The 17,071-nt window shown below is 43.5% G+C and overlaps 1 long non-coding RNA gene across 4 annotated transcripts; it reads left to right on the plus strand.

The window, feature by feature from the left end:
- Positions 1-4,188: 4,188 nt before the first annotated feature.
- On the plus strand, positions 4,189-13,768 carry LOC309332607. Of its 4 annotated transcripts, none has more exons than XR_014152233.1 (4): positions 4,189-4,233; positions 5,471-5,537; positions 9,114-9,331; positions 13,535-13,768. It is a non-coding gene; the product is annotated as an uncharacterized lncRNA (long non-coding RNA). The 4 variants fall into 4 exon arrangements; XR_014152234.1 differs by having other exon boundaries at positions 9,118-9,331; XR_014152235.1 differs by lacking the exon at positions 9,114-9,331.
- Positions 13,769-17,071: the final 3,303 nt, after the last annotated feature.

Here is a 17,071-nt window from a genome sequence, read left to right on the forward strand (position 1 = left end):
TGTGTGTGTAGAATTTAATGTAAAGCTTCAATACAAGCTGGTTATGTTTATTTTATTTTATTATTTCCTAGCACCTCGTGTACACGCGGTCGGGCGTGAGTGGAATGTGTATAAATGCCTGTACAGTTGTACCTTGGAAGTTGAACAGGATCCGTTCCGGAAGTCCGTTCGATTTCCAAAACATTTGGAAACCAAAGCGCAGCTTCTGATTGGCTGCAAGAAGCTCCTGCAACCAATCGGAAGCCACGCTGGATGTCTGGCTTCCGAAAATCGTTCGAAACCCGAAACACTCACTTCTAGTTTTCAATCGTTTGGGAGCCAAGGCATTCAAGATCCAAGGTACGACTGTAGTTGGTTGAGCAAGGCTTTTGACCACAAGCAAGTGACCCTAATACAGTGTCACTTCCATTTCAGTTTCAGTTTTCAGAAAACTCCCCCATATGGAGTAAGAATAGTGGAAGAGACCCTAGGGATCAATGAACAAAAAGCCACACAAGTTAAAGCCCTGTTGTAAAGCAACAGCTCCAGCCCCAGGAGAGGAAAGGACATTAATTAATATTCAACTGGATAAAAGTCAGGTGTAGATACTAAGTCACGGCTTTCATATGAGCATGGATGTGAATTGTGATTTATTACTTTTTTAAATAAAATGTATACATCACTTGATTGTAGAAAAACCTCCAAGATGTTTACAAAAAGAATAAAACAATAATATTTTCAGTAAAAACAGTCTAAAATAGCTATTTACAACATTCATAAATGGATAATTTGTGGATCCTGTGAACTGAGGCAGTTGTCTCACTTTACCCTATGGGTAGGCATCTCCTTCGCAGCCTCATCTCCCTCATGCCCCCTCTACATAGGTAAAGGTAAAGGGACCCCTGACCATTAGGTCCAGTCGTGACCAACTCTGGGGTTGCGGTGCTCATCTCACTTTATTGGCTGAGGGAGTTGGCGTACAGCTTCCGGGTCATGTGGCCAGCATGACTAAGCCGCTTCTGGCGAACCAGAGCAGCGCACGGAAACGCCATTTACCTTCCCGCCGGAGTGGTCCCTGTTTATCTACTTGCACTTTGACATGCTTTCGAACTGCTAGGTTGGCAGGAGCAGGGACTCAACGGGAGCTCACCTCGTCGCGGGGATTCGAACCGCCGACCTTCTGATCGGCAAGTCCTAGGCTCCACAGCGCCACCTGCATCCCGATTGCAAACATACTATAGTTTAATTGTTTGGAAATATCATTAAAAACACAAATTTCACAGGAAAATGAGACCCAGCAAAACTCCTCTTTTTGCAGGCACGGGGGGGGGGCAAGTAGAGGGGGGGGAGAATCACGCCTGTTGCATAATCACACCCTAAATGCAGTGGTTCTCCTAAAGATGTGGTGTTGCCACACTGGTGTGGCAGGAGAGGAGGAGGGCAATTATAAAGTAGCAGTGTTGATTTAAAACCCCAGATACAATTACAAGGAAATACTTGGATACAATTATAGAGATAGGGTGAATTCAGGAAATGGGGTAATGGGCATTGCAAGGAAGAAAGAAAAATGCTTTATTTGACAGAAAGCAAAGAAGGGATTCGAAGGAGGGGAATAACGGGAGAAACGAATTAAAAGGAGAGCAGACTAAAAGGCAAAATTGAGAAGGTTCGTATAACACGCCCCGATGTATAAGACGCCCCCTATTTTTAGGGACTCCAATTTAAGAAATCCTCACCATTCACTATATGGGTATAAGATGACTCACAGTTTTTCACATAATTTTAAAGTAAAAAAACAGTCTTATACACAGAAAAGTACGGCAATAATTTTTATTTATTTTCAATTGCAGTCCAATAATATCCTCATTATAACAATATCAAATTATAATACAGTTACTAATGCCAATCATTCAAATACCAAATTATATAATTTAGGTGCACCTCTCCCACGTGCTACATTTGATGGCTTGATGATTTTATTTATTTCTGCGTTCCAAAATCTTACTCATTTCAGCTACATTCTAATCAAAATAATAATCCCTTATACAACTGCTGCAATATTAATATATTCTATTCATGTGGACACATTAAATGATTTATAGAGGGAAAGTGGCCAGTCTCAGTCTGCTCCGAGGAGCTCATCCTTTCTCTCTCTTACACACATTCTTCCCGAGGGGAGGAATGTGGGTATTTATTTAGATATTTATTTCACCTCACATTCTACACAGGGGGAGGAATGTGAGCCTGCCTTTTCTTTCCTTGATGCGGGACTCGAGTCGGCATACAGGTTAAAATAAGAACAGGTAAAACATAGAAAAATAGCCACCTAACTTTTTTTAAAAAAAACACACACATTAATATATCCATGAGATCTATTAAATCATCAAATTGGGGTGTTTGGGGAGGGATAGTACACAGTGAGGGGGGAACACACACGTCATGCTCCTGCGGTAGTTTGTCCACCTTTGGTCCCCACCTTCTACTTGGCTCTCACCTGTGGCTGCCAGAAGCTGTCAGCATGTGACAGCAGCCACTTTGGGGGAAATGGCTTCAACTGGCCGGCTAAACCAGGTGAGGGTAGCCAACGGGCCTCAAACCCTGCGTTATGCAGTCCCATTGCATGTGAAGGCAGCTCCAGCAGATGGAGCGGATGAAACCAAGAGTGGGGCCCGTGCTCAAAAAGGTGGCTTCTGCACATGCTGTAGAGGGGCGTGAAGGAAAGATGGGACTCGTCAACCCAGGAAGGTAGCCCATCTGGGGAGAAAGAAAACTCTGATCCCAAGGCTCCACTGCCTTGCGAGATGTCTTCGAGAGAAGGAAAGGCTAAGGTGTGAACCCAGAGTGGAGTCCCTAAGACAGTTGGCTGGTGCCTTGTATGTCTACTTCCGGTAACTTCTGCCAACTGGTGCTAAGCATATTGCTCTGCTTTCCTTTGGACCACATCAGCAAGGCCAAGAGGGAGCCCAGGTCACTTTGGTGTCGCTAACGCCACAGTTTGACTCCCCCCACCCAGACGCACTCCATTGTCTCTTGAGACAGGTGGGTGCCAACAAGAGCAATTAAAACCTTGCAGATGATCACAACAAAAACAGGAGTAAGCCCCTTCAGAGATGGTATTTCCGAGTAAATGTGCATATACCGTAATCATGGTCTTGCACCTTTGAAGGGTCAGGCAAAGGAGATATAAGGAAGGGTTACTCTTCTTGCTACTCAAAACTAGGTCTATTGATATCAAACTTCCTTTTAACCATAGCTAGTGATTTCATATATACTGGACAGGTGGTGAGGATAAGATGAAACTCAGGAATGGTCTTAGAGTGAAGGGTGAGCATTTGTCCATCACAGTGTTCTGTGAACTTCTGAAGTAATGAGGGGCAGCTTTTTCAATATCCGCTTGGTCCCACAGTCAAGTTATCACAATAGCATAGTGAACACTATTAGAGAAAGTTTTAACAGAATCAACACAGGCAATTGCCTAATGTAAAACTTTTTTAAAAAATCTCAAGATTTTCGGAAATCTCAAACAGAAAGCTTGAGACAGCTGCTGTATTTCTCTGCATTAAGAGACCAGAAATCACATTTCATAGTACTGTATTCATCTGAGCTTAGATGTTAAGAGGTCATCATTATGATTAAGAAATCAATGCATTTGTTGGTGTTATTGATGAGATCCTCAGTTTCCCAGTGGTAGTGATTTCTGTGGCTGAGGAAACATGATTAAGATGATTGAATTTTGTTGCACTTTAGCTCTTGACTTCCTGAGAGGGACTGAAGAGCAAACTGACTCTTATGTGTTAGGGAGGGGTGTCACTGGTTTGTTTTTGGTTTGTTGTGTATTTTGTGTTCTCATTTTGTATTTTTATGTTGTAAACTGCCTTGTGGCCTTTGGATAAAGGGCAATATAGATGTATATAGATATAGATAGTTTATTAATTAAATTGGTAAATTTAATTAATAAATAAACTATATCTATAATCTATATCTATATTTATTTATCTATCATCTATCTATCTATCTATCTATCTATCTATCTATCTATCTATCTATCTATCTATCTGTCTAATCTTCAGAGACTCATTTATCTTGCTTGGGACCATTTGAAAATCATCTTCTTTGGATTAGGCTTTCTTTTAACAAACAAATACAGTAATGGTATCCACTTCTAAGATTGTGAGTGCATGTTGTGATAGGCTATTATCTTTTCTTCCAGGAAGCTTTGGGAGCAGATGCCTTATGAGCTGCAAAGGAAGAAAAGTATGTAAATATGTTTGTAGTGGTGTGTTTTGCTTGCTCTCTTACATTGGCTGAATTGTTTTCTGAGCAAAGAACTGAAACTTGAGGATTACAAAACTTGGAAGTCCTGAGCAAGGAAAATGCAACTTGTTGAACACAAGTGTGTGCCAGTGTCAGAAGCTAGTGAATTGCAATGAGTTCTTACTTTCAGTTACTTGTTACTGCAGTAAACTCTGCAAATGACAGATAAAGGTAAAGGGTAAAGGGACCCCTGACCATTAGGTCCAATCGTGACTGACTCTGGGGTTGTGGCGCTATTCTCGCATTATTGGCCAAGGAAGCCGGTGTACAGCTTCCAGGTCATGTGGCCAGCATGACTAAGCCGCTTCTGGCGAACCAGAGCAGCGCACGGAAACGCCATTTACCTTCCCACTGGAGCGGTACCTATTGATCTACTTGCACTTTTGGCATGCTTTCGAATTCCTAGGTTGGCAGGAGCTGGGACTGAGCAACGGGAGCTCACCCTGTTGCGGGGATTCGAACCGCCGACCTTCTGATTGGCAAGTCCTAGGCTCTGTGGTTTAACCCACAGCACCACCCACATCCCAAATGACAGATACAATATTCCAAAATGAAATCAAAGAAATGAATTGTGATGGTATTTCTTAACAGAGTAAATTTCACTGAACCAGCATAGAATCATGCTTTACATGAGCTTGCAGATTCCTCTATTGGCTTGCGCTCAATGAAGTTTTACTCGCCCATTGAAATTAATGAACATGAGTGAGTAGGTTCACTAATTTCAGTAGGTCTACATAGAATATTTCCCATTGATATATGGCTTCCAGTTTTCAAAAATAAAATGAAAATTCAGAATTTTCCTGCTTTGAACCAAATTGCATTTTTTAGTTTTGTTAAGCGATGCTGTTTTTATTTCCCATAGCGTTATGTTTTAGTTGGGATGTTAGTATTTCCCATAATCTCTGTTTTTGCTCACTGAACTCAAAACCCCAAACGTATCCTTCTTGGCTATAAGGTCCTTTACATGATCCAATAAAAGAAGCCAAGGAGTTGGATGGTATATTATAATCAATAATCAACCTTGCTCTATAACATTTGTCCACCTCTGTTTAATAGCATAAAGTTGACACTGAGATAGAAATACGGTAGCTACATTTTCAGGGTGTAATGCCCCCTTCTGTTTAACTGTTCCTGCTTGTAGGCTTATAATTTATTAATAAAATATATTTATATACAGTGGTACCTTGGTTCCTGAACAGTTTAGCTGATGAACAAATCGGCTCCTGGACGCTGCAAACCCGGAAGTAAGTGTTCCGGTTTGTGAACATTTTTCAGAAGCTGAACATCTATTTCGGCTGTTGGCATTGTTTCTGAGGCCACTCAGAAGCAGCCCCTTGGTTTTCGAATGTTTCGGAAATCGAACAGACTTCCAGAATGGATTGCGTTTGAGAACCAAGGTACCACTGTATTGCTATTCATAGAAGAAATCAGAGCAGCTCACAACAATTGTATGTAAAGTCATAGAATAAAAACCACATAAAAATGTTAAAATCAGAAATCAGCCAACTATTGCGGAAAGATAGATTTAACAGTAGGCCTACATTGGCCTGACAGATTAGAAAGGTTTTCTGCAGACATTTAAAAATTGAAACAGAATGTGCCTGCTTTGAGTCTTCTCTGATTATAGTAGATGATGGCTATATACAAATTTCAAAAATAATTTGAGGCGAGTATGCTTTACAAATACCTCTTCATATTTTACATTAATTATGATGCCTAATGTTAAAGAGGTAAACGCCAAGCTGAAATAGATAGAAAATGTGGCACATTAGCTGATGTTCTAATCCTAAAATTGTGTGGTTCTTCTTTCTTTAAAAACAAAAATTAAAAAAATTGTTCTAATGCCATGAATTGACCTTAGCAAATTGTGTGGTTTGAGAAATGCTGCATTAGACCTTTTATTTGCCCTAAAGATGGCTTGGCACATTGTTCTCATGCTTCAAAATTACCATGGAAACCAAAAGGAGTAGGCAATTCCTTTATTCCTTAACGAAAGCTTGAAATCTGTATTCTAGAGTTGCTTGCCAATAGTTGCTTGCCAATAGTTAACTGTGGGGTGGTAGATAGCATCTAGTTTTCTGTATAATATTTTGGGCCAAAGAAAGGCTTGACAGCAAAATGGGTTATTATTGGAAGAAGTGCTGATATACAGAGTTTGGCAGGATGATGAAATACAGTGGTACCTCGGGTTAAGTACTTAATTCGTTCCGGAGGTCCGTTCTTAACCTGAAACTGTTCTTAACCTGAAGCACCACTTTAGTTAATGGGGCCTCCTGCTCCCGCTGCGCTGCCGGAGCACGATTTCTGTTCTTATCCTGAAGCAAAGTTCTTAACCTGAAGCACTATTTCTGGGTTAGCGGAGTCTGTAACCTGAAGCGTCTGTAACCTGAAGCGTCTGTAACCTGAAGCATATGTAACCCAAGGTACGGGACCCGGAATGGATTCCAGTCGCAAAACAAGGTACGCTGTACCTTGGTTTTCGAACAGCTTAGTTCCTGAATGTTTTGTGGAGGTATTACTGTATGACCTAACCTGGGGAGAAAACAGTACAGACCTGATGAAGAGAGCACAGCAGAGGTTATATTTTCTGAGAACCCTCTGGAAAAATAATCTCTCAAAGGACCTGTTGATGGCATTTTACCATTGTACTGTTGAGAGTGCATTAACTTACGGTCTGTGTCTGTGATTTGGGAGCTGCACGGCCAGGGAAAAAACAACGCTGTCCAGGGTTGTAAAGACTGTGAAGAGAATAATTGGGTGCACTCTCCCTACCTTGGATCAAATCTATGCTTCCAGGTGCCATAAGAAAGCTGCAGAGATAGCGTAGGATAGTACGCACCCTGGAAATGATCTCTTTCAGCTTCTGCCTTCTGGAAGAAGGTACAGGGTTATAAAGACTAGGACTAGCCGCCTGATAAACAGTTTCTACCCAAATGCAATTCTGGCTTTAAACGCAGTATAAGGTAGTCTCTGTGGGAGTATATTGTATTTAATTATGGGGTATCAGAGTTTTTGGGGTTAACCAGGCTGGGATAGCTGGGATAGGAGGCTTGTTGGCTTTTGAATGTCTGATGTAGATGTTTTCAATTTCGTTGTTCTGTATGGGACAATGACAATAAAGATTATCGTATCATACCGTGTCATTTTGGCTCCTGAATGTCACAAACCCAGAAATGACCGTTCCTTCCGGTTTGCAACTATTTTTGGAAGCTGAACGTCCGACAGGGCTTCCACAGCTTCCTGCAGCCAATCAGAAGCTGCAGTTTGGTTTTCGAACGTTTTGGAAGTTGAACGGACTTCCGGAACGGATTCCATATGACTTCCAAGGTATAACTGTACTTGTTGCTCCAAGACTACCAATGTTGCAAGGGAGACCAAGGAGCATGGCTTGGCTTAGCTGCTACTGCTGCCTGTGATATGGAAATATTTCACAGAGGTGCCTGTAGGCACCCCACATTTTATTGTCATTAACAGTGCAGCCTGTGGTATGGTAATAAACTGGTATTTTGAAGTGGTGTTCAGTTATATTATTTTAAAAGCTTCATGTTCAAGAGGTGATGTCAGATGCTGGTGCTGGTCAGTGGCGTAGCGTGGGGGGGGGTGCAGGGGGGCCCGGCCGCACTGGGCGCAACATCTGGGGGGGGCACTCGCCGCCTCCGGAGTTGCCGTAGAGCCTCGGGCGCAAGCTGTAGCAGAGCCCCATGTCTCGCGGAACCAACAAGCTGTGCGCGCGTCTGGGCTGAAGGTGTCCAGCGCCTCCGGCAGGCAGCGGCTCTCAGGGCGTCAGGGCCGCGGAAGGCGCGCCAGGCAGCCCCTCCTCACAGCCCCACCACCGCCGCTGCTGCTGCAGCTGCTGGGCCATGTTGCATTTTCCTCGCCTCTCTGCCCTCCTCCTCCTCCGGGCAAGCGGCGTCGTTTGGGCGCCAGCGCCAGCGGCAACTCGCCTCAGATCACCTGACACGGACCCGCCGCCGCCGCCGTGGCTACCTTACCGTAAATACCCCAGCCCAGGCAGCAGCAAGAAGAAGCTGGCAGCGGCGGCAGGTTAGGGGTTAGGGGCGCAAATTACTTGCCTTGCCCCGGGTGCTAACAACCCATGCTACCCCGCTGGTGCTGGTTGCTCGTGAGTAACCAGACAGGACTCCGACCTGGCTTTTAAAGGTTTTATTGTGCAAACTATTTACAGTGAAGATCTACCAAGTTCAGGACTGTCTCAGTCACTTGCAGAATCCAGGAGTGGCCCCTTCCGGCTTCTCCCCCAACATAATCTTCGGCACCCCAAGCCTCCTCCTCCCCTCCTTGTGTTTCACGCCTCTGCGCAAGCTGGGCGATGGAAGTGGCATGCGTCTCTCCTGGCCAGCCTGGCAAGGTGAGGTGCTGGGGCTCTCAGCAGCATCTTCGAGCCCTCTCCTCGCTTGGCTGGCCCCTTCCCTCTCTTCTCCACTGGAGGTGTGGCTTTTTCCACCGCTGGAAGAGGAACTGCTCCTCAGGAGTTTTGGAGGCTCTTTGTATCCCAGCGGGCCCCCCTGCCTGCCTCCCCTGTTCCGATGGCAGTCCCCTGACAGGTGAACATGTAAGTCTCAGCATCTTTGAAGTTAATTTATTTGAATTAATATGACTTTCTCAGGGCTCCTTATAGCCTTCCTTGCATTTAAAATGAATGAGTATTTAACAAATATTACATGGGTGACTGCTGGAGTCTTTCTTCAGGGGTTGGTGCCGTATGCTTTTTATTTCAATTGTTTGAAGGGACCTTCTGTTCTCTGCTTCTCAAACTTATGTTCTTCTTCTCCTCCCTAACCCCCTTCCCGTGTCACAAGGAAGAAGGCGGAATGTGAACTGCTTGAACAACATAGTCATCTGGTACGGAGACCACAAAAACCGCTGTTCCTGTGAGCCCCATCTCTCAGAGCTGGACCCCACCTTTGAGATGTACACAACAGCTGTGTGGCAGTGTGAAGCAGGGCACCGCTGTTTCCAGGAACACTGCGCTTGCTTCTTAAGCCGCTCAGTGACTCTGAGAATGAGTGTGACAGTGGTGAGTGTTGGGAAATCTGACACCTCCATCTGTGACCTAAAGGCTACTAGCTGTACCCATGAAAAGAAATAAATTTCTACTAATCACTGCCACATGCAGCCAACTGTTTTTAATTGTGGAATTCCAAAAGTATTTCAAATGTGGCAGCACCCGGGGTTTTTTTTATTTCAGTGAATTTTCCATCAAGATTCCAAAAAGTGTTTTCTGACTGTATTGGCTGCTTTGTTAGCTATACAGTGTTACCTCGGGTTAAGTACTTAATTTGTTCCGGAGGTCCGTTCTTAAACTGAAACTGTTCTTAACCTGAAGCACCACTTTAGCTAATGGGGCCTTCTCGGTAGTGGCACCCGCCCTGTGGAATGCCCTCCCACCAGATGTCAAGGAAATAAACAATTATCTGACTTTTAGAAGACATCTGAAGGCAGCCCTGTTTAGGGAAGTTTTTAATGACTGATGCTTTAGTGTATTTTTAATCTTTGGTTGGAAGCTGCCCAGAGTGGCTGGGGAAACCCTGCCAGAGGGGTGGGGGTATAAATAAATTATTATTATTATTATTATTATTATTATTATTATTATTATTATGTGTGTCTTATCCCTGTAAGGTGATGGGGGCGAGTAGCAGCAGCTGTATAGTGGTCTCATAGCACCACAAGTGTGATTATGCCGCAGCACTGCATCTAGGGCTTGAAGGGCCGGAGTAAATCCCAACAAGGTGGAGAATGGGGCATTGTTGCAAGATGGGTTTGAGTTTCTGGTCCCTTGTCCTATTCATGAGATTTTTTATTAAAAAATATTACAGTTGTGCCTTGGTTCGTGAACGCCTTGCAACTTGAACATTTTGGCTCCTGAACACCGCAAACCCGGAAGTGAGTGTTCTGGTTTGCAAACGTCCTTTGAAACCCAAACATCCAATGCAGCTTCCGATTGAGTGCCGGAAGCTCCTGCATCCAATTGGAAGCCGTGGCTTGGTCTTTGAACATTTTGAAAAGTCAAACGGACTTCCAGAATGGATTCTGTTCGAGAACCAAGGTACAGGGGTGTAGGAAGGGAGGCAGGGATGTGTGCCCTGGGTGCCATCATAGAGGGGGTAACAAATTATCAAGGAACAATTACTGCCCTACTAGGGCAGTTCATAAAAAACTTTTTTTTGAAAATGCCTGCTCCAAAGGTCTTATCTTACTACACTAGGGATTATATAGCTGCACCTGAAATTTCATGCATATCAGTTAATATATTGACCCCTCCATGAAAATAACTGTTTACTTGGCCGTTTTCATATGTCGTGAAGGCTGAAATTTCAATTCAGTGGAGCCAAAACACAATCCATCCTGTAGATTTAAGTATCTGTCCACAGTCGCCTACTTGTTATCAGAGGCCCAGAATCCACATTCCTTTGTAAGAAAATATGAAATAACCTAAAACCATTTTTCCAGCATCTTAAAAAGTAGAGACATCACCTTGCCAACAAAGGTCCGTATAGTTAAAGCTATGGTTTTCCCAGTAGTGATGTATGGAAGTGAAAGCTGGACCATAAAGAAGGCTGATCGCTGAAGAATTGATGCTTTTGAATTATGGTGCTGGAGGAGACTCTTGAGAGTCCCATGGACTGCAAGAAGATCAAACCTCTCCATTCTTAAGGAAATCAGCCCTGAGTGCTCACTGGAAGGACAGATCGTGAAGCTGAGGTGCCAATACTTTGGCCACCTCATGAGAAGAGAAGACTCCCTGGAAAAGACCCTGAAGTTGGGAAAGATTGAGGGCATAAGGAGAAGGGGACGACAGAGGACGAGATGGTTGGACAGTGTTCTCGAAGCTACTAGCATGAGTTTGACCAAACTGCGGGAGGCAGTGGAAGACAGGAGTGCCTGGCGTGCTCTGATCCGTGGGGTCACGAAGAGTTGGACACGACTAAACAACAACAAAAACCATTTTTGCAGGCAAAATAAAAATAAAAAATCAATGTTTGTGGGGGGGTGACAAGAAATTTCCCACACTGCGTACCACCTGACCTTCCCACGTCTCTGCCAAGGTACGACTGTATTGCTAAATGAAACCTGAGCAAACCACATAATCATTATTACAGTGTTCTTTTGGTATTAATAATTTATTGAAAAAATTTCAATTATAAAGAAATAAAGTGATACAGAGAAAAGAAAAGAAGTGGGGGAGGGATGAACAAAAATGTGTAGAAAGAAGCAATATACAAAGATAAAATGTAATATAGTCCCATACATTCTTTTTTTTTATGGTGTGGCCACATTTGGAGTACTGTGTTCAGTTTTTTTCCAATAGATTTTTATTGAGATTTTAAAGGTTACAAAAAGAAAAAATAAAGAACATATTTAAACAGAAAAAAATAAAAAAATAAATAAATAAAAAACAGAACAATACAAGAACAAAGGGGGAAAAACACGAAAAAAAGATGCAGATAATTAAAAACACACAAATCAATCCTTTACATAACTTTCTTTCCTTTGCTTATTTCCTTGACCTCCTCACACCTCCCTTTTTTGTATTCTAATTCAATTAGATATTTCAGCAAATCCTTTCCATCTTTATTTTTATCCTAATAATTTATCTTAATATACTATAATTTTACATTCTGTTCTTTCACCAATTAACAATCCATTTTTACTTAATCCTTTATATCATTTCTGCTAAAACCACATTACTTCATTCCAACATCCTTCTAACATTCCTTAATTTTACAATGTTTCTGTAGATAAACTTTAAATTTCTTCCAATCTTCTTCCACCAACTATAGTCCCATACATTCTTATATAAATAGACATGATGTTATTATCCTAATACATATGTAGATATTAATAGCCTACTACATTTTTAAAAAAACATTTCAAATGTCATATTTACGCAAACGAAGTCTGCATCTATACGTAGTTTGTTCATAAGTTGTGAGTGTTGTCATATTGTCAATCCATTGACTGAAGGGGATCATATCTTTATTCTTCCAATTCATCAGTATCAGTCTCCTGGCCACCATTAGGGCACGTAGAATCTATTTTTGTTGTCCTGTTCTTAATTTCCATACAATAGGTGTATAGTTCAAACAAATATTCTACGCTGAAAGTTTTAGCTTTTTCTGCACAGTCATAGTTATACAGTTCAGTATTTTCTTAGTAAGTAAAGAACACGTTACAGTCGTACCTTGGTTGTCAAACAGAATCCGTTCCGGAAGTCCTTTCGACTTCTGAAAGCGTCCAACAACCAAGGCGTGGCTTCCGATTGACTGCAAGAGCTTCCTGTATGCAGTTGGAAGCCGCAATGGAGGTTTGGCTTCCAAAGAACGTTCGCAAACCGGAACATTCACTTCCAGGTTTGCGGCGTTCGGGAGCAAAAATGTTCGACTCCCAAGGTACGACTGCACAAGCATATATTTCATGGAGGCATTGTCCTTATCACATCTGTAGCAAAGACATATACAAGCCTAATGGAGTCCAATAAGGTAAAGGGACCCCTGACCATTAGGTCCAGTCGTGCCCGACTCTGGGGTTGCGGTGCTCATCTCGCTTTATTGGCCGAGGGAGCCGGTGTACAGCTTCTGGGTCATGTGGCCAGCATGACTAAGCCGCTTCTGGTGAACCAGAGCAGCGCACGGAAACGCCGTTTACCTTCCCGCCGGAGCGGTACCTATTTATCTACTTGCACTTTGACGTGCTTTCGAACTGCTAGGTTGGCAGAAGCAGGGACCGAACAATGGGAGCTCACCCCGTCACAGGGATTCGAACCGCCGACCTTCTGCTTGGCAAGTCCTAGGCTCTGTGGTTTAACCCACAGCGCCACCCGCATCCCTCTACAAAGGGCAGCGCCAGCTAAAATCTGGGGCTGGATTTAAGCAATGAATTAACCTGAATGGCTGTTTCCTTTCATCCTTGTTAAGAATGTAATGTTAAAAGGTGCCTTGGAGAGGTAGCACAGAACGGTCTCTGGGTATGATAACAGTCCCACCTCTTGATAGAAACTGCTGGCAAAAGCTCCCTCTTGTGGACACAGCTCCCTCTTTGGCTACACCTGAAGTCAGACACAGTAACTGGTTGACACCCAGTCTCTGATTTTCAAGGGTGCTGTGTGCATGCAGTGTGAAAGGTTGGCAGCAAGCAGTGATGGCATATTGCCTTGCCTGTGGGCTCTCTGCTGCTGCCATGTTCTTGAATGCAGCGAGGTGATGACGGCTTCTCTCTACAGGTGTGAGATCTGTGGATACCAATGCCGGCAGCGAGCTTCTCTCAACTGGCACATGAAGAAGCATACCTCAAAAGCCCAGTACAACTTCACTTGTGAGCACTGCGGAAAGCGCTTTGAGAAATTGGACAGTGTCAAGTTCCACAAGCTAAAGAGCCACCCGGATCACAAAGCTGCCTGATCCTGACTATGAACTTCTTTATTGAATGCCCCACTACAAGTTCCTTTTTTAAAAAAAAAAAATTATTAGGAATTTCAACAATTAACAATTTATCAAAAATACATCATCCTCATTCCCCCCCCCATTTTCCCCTCCCCTAAAAAGAACCCCACCCACCCATCCCCCAGACTTCCCTCAGCTCCTCTCTCTGGTTTTTCAACACATATTATTCTCTCCATGTTATAGAGTTGTAAAGATCCTCAATTTAACTATCGCTATATTACTGATAAAGAGTTTGTGAATGTTTATTCAAAACCTGCCAAGGAGTCCAGTTCATTTTGTTGTTTCTTTAAGTACTTCGTAAAAGGTTCCCATTCTTCTTTAAAGTCACAGTTATCCTTGTCACGTAGTTTATGTGTCAATTTTGCTAATTCCGCATAATCCATCAGTTTCTCTTGCCACAGTTCTTTAGTCGGGATTTCCTCATTCTTCCATCCTTGTGCTATTAAGACTCTTGCCGCCGTTGTTGCATACATGAAAATGTTTTTTAATTTCCTTGGCAGGTCTTTTCCTACAATCCCTAACAAGAAAGCTTCAGGCTTTTTTACAAATGTTAATTGGAACATTTTCTTCAACCCATTATATATCATTTCCCAAATTTTTAAAATTTTACTACAATCCCACCACATATGATAAAAAGTCGCCCCATTACAGGTTCCTAACCAACGAAGGGCACTACTTGCACATTCACAGCTGGAGATGTGATGTGTGCTGCCTGCAGCAGAGGATTGCAGCCCTTGATCAGTGTGTTGTGCACCAGCTTTTTAAGAGCAGATGGTGACAGACTTCAACAAGTTTTAGTTCTGTTGTGCAGGTGTTCTCAGGTATTGGGGCAGAGCGGTGGGGAATTGTTAAAAACAGCATCAGATCAGCTCATCTTGTAACTGGAGATTGTGGTGCTACAGCTGTCCATCTCTCCAAGGGACGGGGAATGATGCTGTATTAATAGACAAGAGTCTTAGCCAATTAAACTACCAGTACTTTGTTTACTGGTAAACAGCACCTTTGCTTGTCTGGCAATTTGATGCTTGGTTTGAGGGTCTATTCGCCTACCACTATTTACAGAGAGGCTAACTTCAGTGAGGAAACTATATTGGATTCACATGACTGGTTTGTATCTATTGACTACAATTCAAGATGACTCTTCGGCTGATCTGCATTTTTTGATCCATTCTCGTGAAAGGTCATATCTTGCCAAAAGTGGGTTGCTAAAAAGAGTCATAAATCTGCTGTTGGAGACTGCCTCTTCCTTATCCTTCAGGGCTCTTGCATTGGAAGGCAAGCCAGATTTGGCCTTCGTATCCCCCTTTTTCTGGAATTGCAGCACCCGCTAAAGCACAGGTTTTTCCTGATGTATATGCTCATGCTTCAGCTTTTCACAAGACAGACCCTTGACTTGTGGGCCTCTGTACCCATCCACTGTGGGTTGCTATATTCAGAGTCTCCTTTGTGAATAGGAGCTGTAGGAATTTGCATGTATTGAGAATCTCAGCCATCGTTTTTTTGAAAAATCCACTTTTAACCCTCAGTAAAAATATAAAAAAGTGGAAAGGTTGGTGATAGGTTTTTAAGCAATAAAGCTTGTTAGGGGTCTCTCTCAAGGTCTGGTATTCACATGGAGAAACTCTTTAGTAGTACCTATTTGTATGTACTCATGAGTATGGCAGAGTGTCTGGAAAAGTTGTTCCTGGTGTGTTGGACTACAACTCCCATCATTTGGCCATACTGGCCATACTGGCTGGGGTTGATGGGAGGTCCTCAATTCTTCCTTTACCAAAACACAGATTCCCACATGTCTGACTAAAAACCCCATATTTTGGATGCAGACTAAGTGCCATATAATATATTTCCATAGTGTCCCAGTTCTGGTCCTTGGCTGTAGATGGAAAAGCCTGTTTCTGGAGGAAACAAAACTGCCTGGCTTGTGGTCATTTTCACACCACCCTGTTCATGACAGTACTGCAACTCCACTTTGGTATCTGTGACTCAGGAATCATTTCTCCCTGTGTTTTCCTGCACATACAGCTGTGTTATTCCCTGTACTGGAGTGGGATAGAATCATAAGATTCATAGAACTGTAGAGTTGGAAGGGACCCCAATTGTTATCTAGTCCAGCCCCCTGCATGGGTGGCGCTGTGGGTTAAACCACAGAGCCTAGGACTTGCCGATCAGAAGGTCGGCAGGTTCAAATCCCCACGATGGGGTGAGCTCGGTCCCTGCTCCTGCCAACCTAGCAGTTCGAAAGCACATCAAAGTGCAAGTAGATAAACAGGGACCACTCCAGCAGGAAGGTAAACGGTGTTTCTGTGTGCTGCTCTGGTTCGCCAGAAGCGGCTTAGTCATGCTGGCCACATGACCCGGAAGCTGTACGCCGGCTCCCTTAGCCAGTAAAGCGAGATGAGCGCCGCAACCCCAGAGTCGGCCACGACTGGACCTAATGGTCAGGGGACCCTTTACCTTTTACCAGCCCCCTGCAATGCAGGAGTCTCAACTGAAACATTAATAACAGGTGGCCCTCCAACCTGTGCTTAAAAACCTCTGAGGAAGGAGAGTCCACCACCTTCCAAGGGAGTCCACTCCACTGTCAAACAGAAACTTTCTTGCTTTCAGAAAGTTCATCTTGATGTTTAGTTGGAATCTCCTTTCTTGTACCTTGAATCCAATGGTTCAGGTCCATGATTGGTTGCCCTTCAGGTTTTCCCCACCCCCAGTTTCCAGCAGGAGAAAAGTGACCTTGCCAGACTAGGCCTTTTTGCTCTGTTGAATTCTCAAAGCTACCGGTACTTTCTATGTTATACAGGCAACTCCCCATTTGTTCAGGGGCTGCATTCTGGGTCTTTGTGTGTGTAAGTCTGTTCTGCCCCCTTCGGGACTGCAAGTCAGCAGTTGTATGTCAATGGAACATGTGTGTCAGCGGCCACAGTCTGCATTTATATCCTGCCTCCTCCCCCCAATTCTGGAAGTCATGTTTGTATCCCCGTAGTTCTCAGCAGTCTCCATCCTATTTCAGTCAAGGAGGACAGCAAGCGGCTCTTCCTGTGTAATTCAAGTCTTGTCCAGCTGGGGGAGTCAGAGCAACAGCTGCTTTGCTAAGAAAAGATGCTAGCAAGAGAAGTGGAGGAAGGAATTCCACTATCCCCAGTTACCCACCCATCCGGCCTGGGCCTTGTGGATTGAGCACTGCTGTGCTCTTTAGGCATGGGTTCTGATTTTGTTTGCATAGCTTCCTCCTTTTCCTTTGGGGCAGAGCTTTTCTATGACGGAACCTTGACACCCAGGACAAGGAATCTGGGCCCTCCAGATATTGCAGGACTACACCT

The sequence above is a fragment of the Podarcis erhardii genome (assembly GCF_964252035.2).
Source record: "Podarcis erhardii genome assembly, chromosome: 17".
NCBI classification, from domain to species: Eukaryota; Metazoa; Chordata; class Lepidosauria; order Squamata; family Lacertidae; genus Podarcis; species Podarcis erhardii.